Genomic DNA, 12,793 nt, shown 5'->3' on the forward strand with positions numbered 1-12,793 from the left:
TTGTCTACTATATTTGATCATCCAATAAATCATCATTAAGTCTCCATCTAAAAGTTGACTGTTCTTCCTTTTGCATTTCCATAAACATTGGGTTATGGTCCGATAAAAACCTCGGATTTATCTCAATTTTCCTCACTTTTATTTCCAACTCTTTAGTGAGCCAAATGGCATCTATTCTCACACTGCTCTCATAGACATGAGAATAATACGTGAACTGCTCATCCATTAAATGCCTTACTCTCCAGATGTCTACCAGATTCAAAGTTTGGGCCATATCAAAGAAAGTTTTTGGAAGTTTCCCTCCCTTTGTCTCTTTCTTCTAATGGTTCTATCCATTTCCAATGAGGGCACTCCATTCAGGTCTCCCATTATTATGATTTTTGGTATTCTGGCTGGTATTCTGGTGTTTGTTTGTTTTTTAATAAAACCTCCTATGTACTAATAATGGTAATCTCATTCTCTGGTTTTCATTCATTTTGTAGTGAAAATGGCCCCTTCAGGGTGGTATCGTCAGGCTCAAAATATCATGTAAAACATATTGTTTTTCTTAGGTTGAAGTTTTGTACATTTTGTTTCTTAGGAAATGCTAATAAAACACGATTTTAAAAATGCAGTGGGTGGGGACACACACACAAATATACATATATATATATATGCAGCTCTTGCTTGTTACGGCCTATGAAATATCATGACAATATCAAAGTTGTAAGGAACATATTAGGTTTCAGTTTTAAATTGCAAATCAGCAGAAACACACATGGGTAACACACACTTTGATTACCTGATTTTGGTGTGATGAGCTTTATATTTCTCTCCTCTAATATTAATGACATACATGCATTAAAATACAAGTTCAATATATACTTCATTTTCTTCTCGTTTCTTTTTTGAAGAATGGGTCTAGCAATAAAGTCTTGTAAACCAATAAAATCAAGCCCTTTCTATGTCCACTCAGAAGAAAGTCCTAGTGTGTTCATTCCAGGTAACTGTGTAGATGATTGCAGCTTCAGACCAAACTATAGGAGCCTTGAAAGGAACTCAAACCTCATCAAGTCTCTTTTTCTTTCATTACAGATATGTGAGGATGCTACAAAGAGCCTAATTTGCAGGTATTATAATTTGCACCAGGCAATCCTTTTGTTCATAATTTCCCCCAGCTGGCAAACACTCTAGAGACCATGGATCCTTGGAGGCTTAGATGGTCACACCTCCTGAGTATCGGGATTCAGTGTGGATAGAGGAGGTAGTGGAGATTTCCTAGGCACTGAAAGCTTTTCTTGCAAAACCAAAAGCCGTTCCACTATGCCATCTTGTTCCTATTTGGGCAGTGGTGGGGAAAAAAGCCACTGATTGATCTTCTAAGGCAGAGCTTTCCAAACTGTGTGTTGTGACTTGTTAGTGAATGGGTAGGCAAACTAAGGCCCGGGGGCCAGATCTGGCCCAATCACCTTCTAAATCCAGCCCGCCTGGTGTTTTTACATGAGTAGAATGTGTCATTTTATTTAAAATGCATCTCTGGGTTATTTGTGGGGCCTGCCTGGTGTTTTTACATGAGTAAAATCTGTGCTTTTATTTAAAATGCATTTGTGATGGCCTGGGAATCTGATTCAGAAGCTGAACCTGAGGAGTCCCAGCCTGTGCAGGAGTCCCCGCCGGATCCTCAGGAGCAGACACCAGATGTATCCACTCTGGCTCTGGAGGTGATTGAGGACCCATTGCCTGCAGGTGCGCCTCTCCCAGCCCTGTCAGGGGAAGGTGAAGCTGCCCCTGGGTCCAGTAACCCTCCAGCCTCTCCTGAGCTGCAGAGGCTCAGGGCAGAGAGGCGGAGGGAACTGGGTTCTCTCAGGAGGAGTGCTCGCCTTAAGGCCAGGAGAGGCGGGTCACCTGTGGGCCGGGACCGCCCCTGGCCTCGGAGGAGATAAAGGCCAGTCAGCCCAGTCCCTGGTTGCAGGATCAACGTCGTCAGAAACCTGTTTCTGCCAGCACCCAGACCTGTTCTTCCGGAGTTCCCGACCACGCCCGGCTTCTTGCTTCGGACCCCGCTTCACCCTTTGTGGACAGTCTCCAGACCCTCGACCCAGGACCGGACTCTGACCACACCTCACGGTAACCTCCCCCCAGGACCAGCACAGCATTTCTGGGTTATTTATGGGGCATAGACATTTGTTCATTCCCCCCCCAAAAAAATATATAGTCTGGCCCCCCACTAGGTCTGAGGGACAGTGGACCGCTCCCTGCTGAAAAAGTTTGCTGACCCCTGTAGTGTGTCAGCTGCAATGTGTAGGTGTGTCTTGTGAATGGTCCCTGTGATCCTCCCAGGGCTGGAAAGGAGTTAGTTTAACCTCCAGTTTGCTAGTAAAACTGAATTACTATGCCGCGAAATGATGTATGTCTAAAAACATGTGTCACCAACATGAAAAGTTTGGATAGCTCTGTTCTGAGGGCTTAAACTGACCATGACCAGGAAAAACGGGCAAAGAGGTATGGAGCCATAGTTATGCAGCAACATGGGCATGGGCAGATCCAAAGGCAGGCAACAGCTCCTCTGCCAGGTAACCCTGAAACAATCCACATGGTGGCTTCATGACTTTGCAGGGTAGTGGATGTCAGCCTTAGCAAGATGGGGAGGGATTGGAGAGATAGAGGCCACTTGCAGGCTGTTGCTGTTTTCCAGTGGGATAATAATAATAATAATAATAATAATAATAATAATAATAATATAATTAATTAATAATAATTTATTTATTTGTTTCTACCCCACCCATCTGGCTGGGTTTCCCCAGCCACTCTGGGTGGCTTCCAACAAAAGATTAAAAATACATGAAAACATCAGTCATTAAAAACTTTCCTAAACAGGGCTAAAAATCACATCTCAGCAAATTCAAGTTGTGCAAAGACAGTTGATTGAGAGGCCCTGTACGACAAATCCACTTCCCCAAAATACTGGACTTTTTGCAACAAGGAAAGTGAAGGGGAAGTGTGGGGTGACACTTGCTTGATGCAACATCATCTAACCTCCCCAGAAACAAATCAGGATGAATGTTCAATAAGCACCCATCTCCTTGCCAAACCTATTTCCCATGCCTGGAAGGGAAAGCATAATTCAAATCTTCAATCTGCTGCACTCCACAGTCATACAGTGATTGAAACTGACTTTAGCCCAGCCTTTCTCAACCTGTGGGTCCCCAGATGTTGTTGGACTACAACTCCCATCATCCCTGAGCTCTGGCCTTGCTAGCTAGGGGTGATGGGAGTTGTAGTTCAACAACATCTGGGGACCCACAGGTTGAGAAAGGCTGCTTTAGCCCATGAAAACTTATACCATAATGACTCTGTTGGTCTTTTAACTTGCCACAAGACTCATTGTGTATTCATTGCTTTGTTCTGTGACTGCTAGTACACATTAAGAACACATCTACAGCATCTGGCTGGAAAAAACTAGCATGATTTGAGAACATAGGAAGCTGCCTTCAAGCAAGTTAGACCATTGATCCTTGTAGTCCAGAACCGTCTTCACTAACAGAAGCTCTTTGGGGTTTCAGGCAAGGTTCCCTCCCAGCCCTACCCAGAGATGATAGTAATAATAATAATAATAATAATAATAATAATAATAATAATTTTATTTATACCCCGCCCTCCCCAGCCAGAGCCGGGCTCAGGGCAGCTAACACCAGTAAAATTACAGTAAAAGCATAATGGCGGGGACAATTTAAAATACAGGTTAAAATGCAATTTAAAATGCAGCCTCATTTTAATAGTAGCCCATAAATCAAAACCATAAGGGGAGGGAAAACATAAGGGTCAGACTGAGTCCAAACCAAAGGCCAGGCGGAACAGCTCTGTCTAGCAGGCCCTGTGGAAAGATGTCAAGTCCTGCAGGGCCCTAGTCTCTTGTGACAGAGCATTCCACCAAGCCGGGGCCAGTACTAAAAAGGCCCTGGCCCTAGTTGAGACCAATCTAACCACCTTGCGGCTTGGGACCTCCAAAATGTTGTCATTTGTGGACCTTAAGGTTGTCTGTGGGGGATACCAGGAGAGGCGGTCCCATAGGTACGTGTGTCCTAGGCTGCAGGGATGCCAGGGATTGAACCTGTGACCTTCTGAATGTGAAGCAGGTGCTCCACCACTGAGCTACAGCGCCCCCCCCCCCCCCCGTGCAAGACAACAGCAATCTGTAGCCTTTGGAAGTTTGTTTGTTTTTTGCTGGAGATTCCTTGTCCCCTCACAGAACTGCAGCTCCCTGGCAGGCTCAGAGCTGGCTGAAATGTGCCGTGTAACCATTCCCAAAAAGCACTTCTGAGCCTCTTTCATGCTATTTGTACACAGTGTGAATGCTGGTCAGGTGGGATCGAAAGCAGAAAAGAGCCAGTTTTTAAAAATCAAATGCACATTTTCTTGCCACTGTAAGTTTTTTTTTTATTCTTCCCCATTTGGATTGCAGCTCTCCAGATTCCCTCCTGAGAGCAAAAGCAGCAGCAGCAGCAGCTTGTTCCAACGGCCAACTCTGGTATGGGGCTTCTGTCAGCGGCTGCAGCCCAGAAAGTATTGTCAAACGCCCAGGCTCAGCTGGAGGAGCTAAGCAGAGCTGCATCTTTGAAGAGCCCCAGCTGCAAGCAACCCAAAGCCAGAGCCAAGAAGGGACTGGCGGAAGCGAGTGAAGGTCCCCAGCTGGTGGAGATCCTTAGCAAACCAGCTCTCACAAGTGAAAAACCATAGTGAGATGGCTTCTTCCTGGGTAATTGCCTCTTTAGCAGCCTCTTGCTGCCAGTTATCCTTACAATCCTAATTAACAAGCAACCAGATAATTAGGAATTTAATTAAGAAAACCAGACTCTCCAGAAATAGCTGGCATCTTTGGAAAGAATGTGTACGGCATGGCCACCGAGGCATTGTGTCGGCTCCCAGAGTGGGGAATGCTTGACTTGCTTCCTTCACCCCGAGCTCTGCCTCCCAGCAGCATTGCCACATCACCTGAACATATGAAACTGCCTTATACCAAGTCAGGCCATTATTCCACCTAGCTCTGTATTGTCAACACTGGCTGGCAGCCGCTCTTCCGAGTTTCAAACATAGGTCTTTCCCAGTCCTTGCTGGAGACACCAGGGATAGAACCTGGGACCTTTTCGCATGCCAAGCAGATGTTCTGCCACTGAGCTACAGCCCTTCCCCAAGGGCCAGAGACTCTTTCAGATGGCAGCAGCTAAATCTTGGGTCCTAGCAAGTGATGTTGTCTTTGAGGTCTCATCAGCACCACCCAGCTTGACCAAGCATAAGTGGGAGAGGGCTGTTGTACTCATGCCCTGCTTGTAGGCTGTCCATGGGTATCTGGAGACCATGTAAACAGGCTACTGGACTAGACAGACTTTTGGCTCTTCTGATGGAGGTTCAAGAAGAAATGACTTATCCTCTGCAGCTTTCCTACAGGGAAGAGCTCCTTAACGATCGCTAATGAAGAGGTCTAGTTTCCCATGTAACGCTAAGCACTGCTTAACTTTATCTAAGGCTTATAAACCAGCTACAAACCTTGGTTCAGGGGCGCCATCCAGGAGGGCTGCAGGGCCAAGGGCCCCCCAAATTCTGTGGCAACCATGTACACGCACACAGTGCAATGTGCTCACATCACTTGTGCATGCTGTGTGGCATGCTCTTACATGGCATGCATGCGACATGTCAGCCTGTCGCGTCTACACATGGCATTAGCATGTTGCATGGTGTGTGCACACTGTGCGAGCACATTGTACATTGTGCACACATGACACGGGCACATTGCGCAGCGTGCGCACGTTGCATGGCACTGGTCCCCTCAATTGTGAGGGCAAGCTGGCACGCTTGCCTTGGTTAACAAGTGACCTTTAAATGTAGTTCATAAACAACACTAAGCTGCTGGGCTGGGTTCACACATCATGCTAAGCCGTGGTTTAATAAACTGCAGCTATGTATGAACCAGGCCTCAGTGTCTGTCTCTGCAATGCGTGGAGATAGCACCACCACTGCTGGCATTCTCAGGGCACTTGGCCCATAATTCCTTCTTGGCAGTCAGCAGTTTCTAGGGCTCTCTTTCTCTCCCTGACTGCTCCCTGGCACTCAGAAGCAAGGAGAGTGAGTTAGAAAATCATGCCACCCATCTGGAAAGCAGAAGATGCCTGAGTCGCCTTCTCAGGGACTGTGCTTGGTAGGCCCAAAGAGCTGCAGCCCTGAGGTCCATTTCCAGGGGCTCCAAACTACAGTCATTTTCCTCACTGCAAGCATCACACACAGTTCCTTTTAGCCTCTCCACCCTGCAGGTGGGTATAGCTTCAGGTGCCATCCATAAAAAGCCTTTAGACAAATGAGTGGGCCAAGCTATTAGTGGCCATCAAGAAAACATCTGTTGTTCAGCATCCATCAGCGGGATATAAAAGAACCTGGGAGGGGGGAAAGGACCATCTCTTCACTTGGCAGAGCAGAATAGCACAGGCCTAGACCATTACATGGTAAAGTTTCACTGAAACCAGCTGACTCATCCACCAGTTTTAGGCTGTGGGTGGAGCTCCATAGGAAATTAGCCTCTTAGGAGTCCTGTGGTGCTCCCGGGAATTCAGAGAGGATAAGCCCCAGGGAGTTCAATTAGTTTGGCAAGGTCTGAGGTAGCCTTACAATAGTCTGAAAAAATGGTCTATGTTGGATGTTTAAGGGATGCTGTTTGTGAATTGGGCTGCTGGTGGTGGCTTGATTAGGAATTTTCCATTCCAGGGGAAAAAGAAGTCACTTGCTGAAAAACAATGAAGAGTTTTGTGGTACCTTTAAAGACTAACAAGCCTCTTGCAACAACTCAGCCCTGTATACCTGAAGGAGCGTCTCCACCCCCATCGTTCTGCCCTGACACTGAGGTCCAACGCCGAGGGCCTTCTGGCGGTTCCCTCACTGCAAGAAGCCAAGTTACAGGGAACCAGGCAGAGGGCCTTCTCGGTAGTGGTACCCACCCTGTGGAACGCCCTCCCACCAGATGTCAAAACGATGTCAAAGAGATAAACAACTACCTGACATTTAGAAGACATTTGAAGGCAGCCCTGTTTAGGGAGGTTTTTAATGTGTGACATTTTTATGTATTTTTAATCTTTGTTGGAAACCACCCAGAGTGGCTGGGGAACAAATAGGTGGGGTACAAATAATAAATGATTATTACAGTGGTACCTCGGGTTACAGACGCTTCAGGTTAAAGACGCTTCAGGTTACAGAACTCTGCTAACCCAGAAATAGTACCTCAGGTTAAGAACTTTGCTTCAGGATGGGAACAGAAATTGTGCGGCGGAGGCACGGGAGCAGAGGGAGGCCCCATTAGCTAAAGTGGTACCTCAGGTTAAGAACAGTTTCAGGTTAAGAACGGACCTCTAGAATGAATTAAGTTCTTAACCCGAGGTAAGGTAAAGGGACCCCTGACCTTTAGGTTCAGTCATGGCCGACTCTGGGGTTGCAGTGCTCATCTCGCTTTATTGGCCGAGGGAGCCGGGGCACAGCTTCCAGGTCATGTGGCCAGCATGACTAAGCCACTTCTGGCGAACCAGAGCAGCGCACGGAAATGCCGTTTACCTTCCCGCTGGAGCGGTTCCTATTTATCTACTTGCACTTTGACGTGCTTTCGAACTGCTAGGTTGGCAGGAGCAGGGACCAAGCAACGGGAGCTCACCCCGTCACGGGGATTCGAACTACCGACCTTCTGATCGGCAAGTCCTAGGTTCTGTGGTTTAACCCACAGCGCCACCCATGTCCTGAGGTACCTGTAACCCGAAGTACCACTGTATTATTATCAGCTTCTGCGAGCCAGTATCCACTTCTTCAGATGTGTAGTCTGATAATCTCAGCATGTATGCCCAGTTGCTGTTGCAGGAGCAAAAGCAATCAAAAATTTAGCAACCGTAACCACAAGGGTAGCTGATAATGTGCCCTCCAGGTGGACTCCAACGCCCATCAACCTTAGCCAGCATGGCCAATGGTCAAGGATGATGTGAGTTGTAGTCCAAAATATCTCGAGGGCACTGGATTGGTTACTCCTACCTAGCTCTACCCAATGCATGAAATGTCCTTAAAAGAACAGGAGAATGGGCCTATGTCACACACAATAGGATGCTGGAACTAGATGGGCTATTGACCCAGCAGGCTCTTCTTACATTCTTGTATACCGCTTAGAGGTTTTAGACGATCAAAGCGGTATATACATTTTGTTAAATAAATAAATTAACCATAAGGAGGGAGAGCAGGAAGCCCCCAATAACAAAGAACAGGTGGAGGCACTTGGAATCTGCCCAGCAACGGTGGACACCTGGGCAGGAGACTGAGCAGGCCGAAAGGTCACCTGGTCTTTTGCACTATGGTGAAATGGAGTATATTTCTACTGACAGGAGTAATTCCTCATAGTGGTGTGTCTGGTATCTTCATGGCATAGTTTTCATTGCATGCTGAGGAGGCACCTCTTTACCCCAGCCTCTAATATACTATCTACCCTAGCCTCTAATATACTCTTTACCCCAGCCTCTAATATACTATCTACCCTATTCTTTTGACTTGAAATGGTGAAAGCTAGATCAATAATAATAATAATAATAATAATAATAATAATAATAATAATAATTGTATATGCATAAGTTAGCATATGGAAATTCTGTACAAATCTGTCTTTTGTCCTCTCAGATGACACCTTTTCTCTTTTGGGGTGATGCATAAGGGATACTTTAGAGGGACCATCACTGAAGCCCAGGTAGATAAGATAAGCTTTTGGGGGTTAGGTAAAGGTAAAGGGACCCCTGACCGTTAGGTCCAGTCGTGGCCGACTCTGGGGTTGCGGCGCTCATCTCGCTTTACTGGTCGAGGGAGCCAGCGTACAGCTTCCGGGTCATGTGGCCAGCATGACTAAGCTGCTTCTGGCGAACCAGAGCAGCGCATGGAAGCACCGTTTACCTTCCCGCTGGAGTGGTACCTATTTATTTACTTGCACTTTGATGTGCTTTCGAACTTCTAGGTTGGCAGGAGCAGGGACCAAGCAATGGGACCTCACCCCGTGGCGGGGATTCGAACTGCTGACCTTCTGATCAGCAAGCCCTAGGCTCTGTGGTTTAATCCACAGCGCCACCCATGTTTTGGGGGTTAGGGAGCACTAAAAACTCAAAATAAGTAGCATAAAGGTTCAAAGGGCTGCCCGTGTGCATTGACACTGATATCACCATTTAAAGGCCACATCCTTGCCAACGCTGCGGGCTCCTGTTTGCCTTTTGGCCCACTTTCAAAGGCATTGTTGGCATCAGGGACTAGTAGAAGCCCTAGCTGCTGGATGCCATTCTGCGACTGGGCAACCTTAAGCAAGTAGCGGTCCCAAGTTGCAGGAAAGCCTTGTCCAAGAGAACACATTTATCCCACTTAATTACAGTCCATGGGACTGCACTGGACAGCTGTGCCAAGCACCATTTGTGCCAAGTGTTCAAGTCAAGGGATTGTTTGTTTTACGGCATCTTCAAAACTCAGAGGCCAGCAGAGCAGATGGAGGCCTCGCTTCCTCTCCCTGGCCAAGTCCTGCAGGCTCTGGAGGAACTGGCATGGATTCCCTCTTAAGTGGCCAGACACCTCCCACTTCTCCAAAGATAGTGGCTTAGTTCAGCTGCCATCTCTTCCCGAAATCACTGGCAGGCGCTCGCAGTGCTGTGCTGTCAGGGTGGTTGGGCAAAAGCCATGCCCCACCAATGGATGCCGCCCAGCAGGGTCTAGCTCAGTCTCTATGGTCTCTGGTGCATGGGCCTAGAACTTCCTTCCAGGGTTGGAAGAGTGACATGGTCATCTGTGGAAGCTGAAGCAGTAGGAGACCAAGTGGGCAGAAGGAGCCAGAGCTCAGCCTTACGCCATAAATGAAATGTCTAGTGCCAGTCCTGGGATGTGCAGAGTTAGTAAGGGGAAGGATAATAGCTGTATAGCAGAGCATCGGCCTACATTCCAAAGGTCCCCGGATGAATCCCTGACGTCCTCAGATAGGGCTGCGAGAAACCGTGGTCTGCAACCCCAGAAGGCCACAGCCGGTCAGTTTAGCCTCCTGCCTATGAAACACATGCTCTGCCACTGAGAATATACAGCGGTACCTCAGGTTACAGATGCTTCAGGTTACAGACTCCGCTAACCCAGAAATAGTACCTCAGGTTAAGAACTTTGCTTCAGGATGAGAACAGAAATCGCACGGCGGCGGTGTGGCAGCAGCGGGAGGCCCCATTAGCTAAAGTGGTACCTCAGGTTAAGCACAGTTTCAGGTTAAGAACAGACCTCCGGAACGAATTAAGTTCTTAACCTGAGGTACCACTGTATGTTAGTAGGAGTCTTTGGCTGCCCAGGAAGGTAGAATGTGTGCGTGCTCAAGTGCGCATGTGTGGGAATTCATGAAAGGCATTGACAGAGCAATAATTTGATGGGGGGAGATGTATAAAAATAATTTATACATCACGAATCTCCATTTAACTCACAACGAAACCCAAAGGGAAAGGATGCTTATCTTTTATCATCTTAACCTAAGCAGGGAATTATTGATCCCCAGCGCTTGTTGCACTGAGAAATACATTTGTCCTTCATTCCACACATCGGTAATTACTTTTTTAATCTCGTTTTTGGACACAAGATGTTTTGTGCAAACATTGTCATCCTCTTCTCCCCTTCCACTCCTATTCCCTGTGTCATTCCCCCTGGAGGTTGCACATGGTGACACACATGCCCAGGTATACACCTAAAGGGGGCACCTGGCTGGGTTCCTGGCTAGCCAGATGTCTTTCTCTGCTGATGGCTTTCTTTTCTCTAATGAAGCTGTCAGGTCTCCCATGTACAAATGTGTACGTATACCTGTAGGTATGCTTGCATCATGTCTATATGTATTTATAAAAATATTTATATACTCCACCTCTCAACAAAACATCAGGAAAGTGTGCAACAACATGGGAAAAAAATTAAGAATAACACAAAACAATCCTTAAAATGAGCGGCTATGCAATAAAATTATAAACAACTTGCCTAGGCCTATCAGTAAGAATAAATTATAAATAATAATTTTTTCTTTATACCCCGCCCTTCCTGGTTCAAAAACCGGAATCGGGGCGGCTAACAACAAATTTAAAGCAGTTGTAAAAGCAGCATAAAATACAGTCTAAAAACAATAAAATTCAAAATTCAGAAATCAATTTAGGGGAAATCCATCTAATAAGCATTAGATAGTCACCAGCTAGCTGAATTAGTCCTACTTGGGCCAGTGAGGAGGCCAGGGGAGAATTAGCTGTGGGGTCTCAGAGCAGGTTTATAAAAAGTGGAGGAGGAGGGAAGGGAAGGGAAATAAAAGATCAGGCTGGGTTCAAATTAAAGGCCAGGCGGAATAGCTCTTACAGACCTGGTGGAAGGAGGTTAAATCCTGAAGGGCCCTAGTCTCAAGGGACAGAGCATTCCACCAGGTCAGAGCCATCACTGAAAAGGCCCTGGCCTTGGTGGAGTATAGTCTGACTTCCTTAGGGCCCAGGACCTCTAAACTATGGTTATTCATGGACCTTAAGGTCCTCTGCGAGGCAGACCAGGAGAGGCGGTCCTGTAAATACAAGGGCCCTAAGCCACAAGCAAGACTTCAAGAGGTCCCTGAAAGTCAAAAGGGAAAATGCCTCCCAAATCCCAGAATTGTAGAGTTGGGAGAAACCCCCAAGGGTCATCTAGTCCAGCCCCCTGTAATGCAGGAATTGCAGCTAAGGAGTCCCTGGCAGATGGTCACCCAACCTCCATTTAAAAACCACCAATGAGGGAGAGTCCGTCACCTTTTCTGATAAACTCAGCTGAACTCTAGACGAGATTCTAATGCTGAAGGCAGGAAAATCAACATGAGTTGGAGAAGACTCAACAGGCATGTGATTTCATCAGTTTTCAGGATGGGAATGGACAGGCTGTGACGGGTTAAACCAGGGGTCAGCAAACTTTTTCAGCAGGGGGCCAGTCCACTGTCCCTCAGACCTTGTGGGGGGCCGGACTGTATTTTTTTTGGGGGGGGAGGAATGAACAAATTCCTATGCCCCACAAATAACCCAGAGATGCATTTTAAATAAAAGCACAGATTCTACTCATGTAAAAACACGCTGATTCCCGGACCGTCCGTGGGCCGGATCCGGCCCCCAGGCCTTAGGTTGCCTATCCATGGGTTAAACAAAGACCATCCAACTGAAACCAACCAATCCTGACATCTCCAAAGATAAGAGTAGGCTCTCTTGTGAATGGGAGGTCACGAGAGGGTTTTGGCATGCCCCCAGCTGCCCCCTGAATCCGTCACAGTGGCCCAGCCTTTTGCCACACAGGCCTCTCCCTCGTCCTCACTTGCTCCTTGAAAGCTTTCCCAGTCCACTGATGGATGGGAGACGGCTGCGTCCTCAGCCTGCCTGCTCAAAGCTCTGTCCCAAAGGATACATCTGCAGGTCGGGCGATTGTTGCAATCAGAGCAGTACGTGTAATCCCCTGCTCGGTACATCTGTCAGTCACACAGATAGCCACCCACTGCCGAGTGAAATCAGATCACATCAGCTGGCCTTGTATCAACCTGCACCATACGGGAAAGCAGGAAAATCAATAGCGGCTTCTGAACAGAACCAGAGATAAAATTCTGGCGGTGTGATTTTCTTTTGCAACTTAAAACTGGAGTGGGCAAGACAAAGTCATTGTGCAGGTGGGCAGAAAAAGCAATGCATTATCATCATCATCATCATCATCATCACCTGGTGTACACGGGCAGCTCTCCAAAATCAGATTCCAGTGAATAAGACTGCTG

Source organism: Podarcis filfolensis (assembly GCF_964270895.1).
Source record: "Podarcis filfolensis genome assembly, chromosome: 14".
Taxonomy (NCBI): domain Eukaryota; kingdom Metazoa; phylum Chordata; class Lepidosauria; order Squamata; family Lacertidae; genus Podarcis; species Podarcis filfolensis.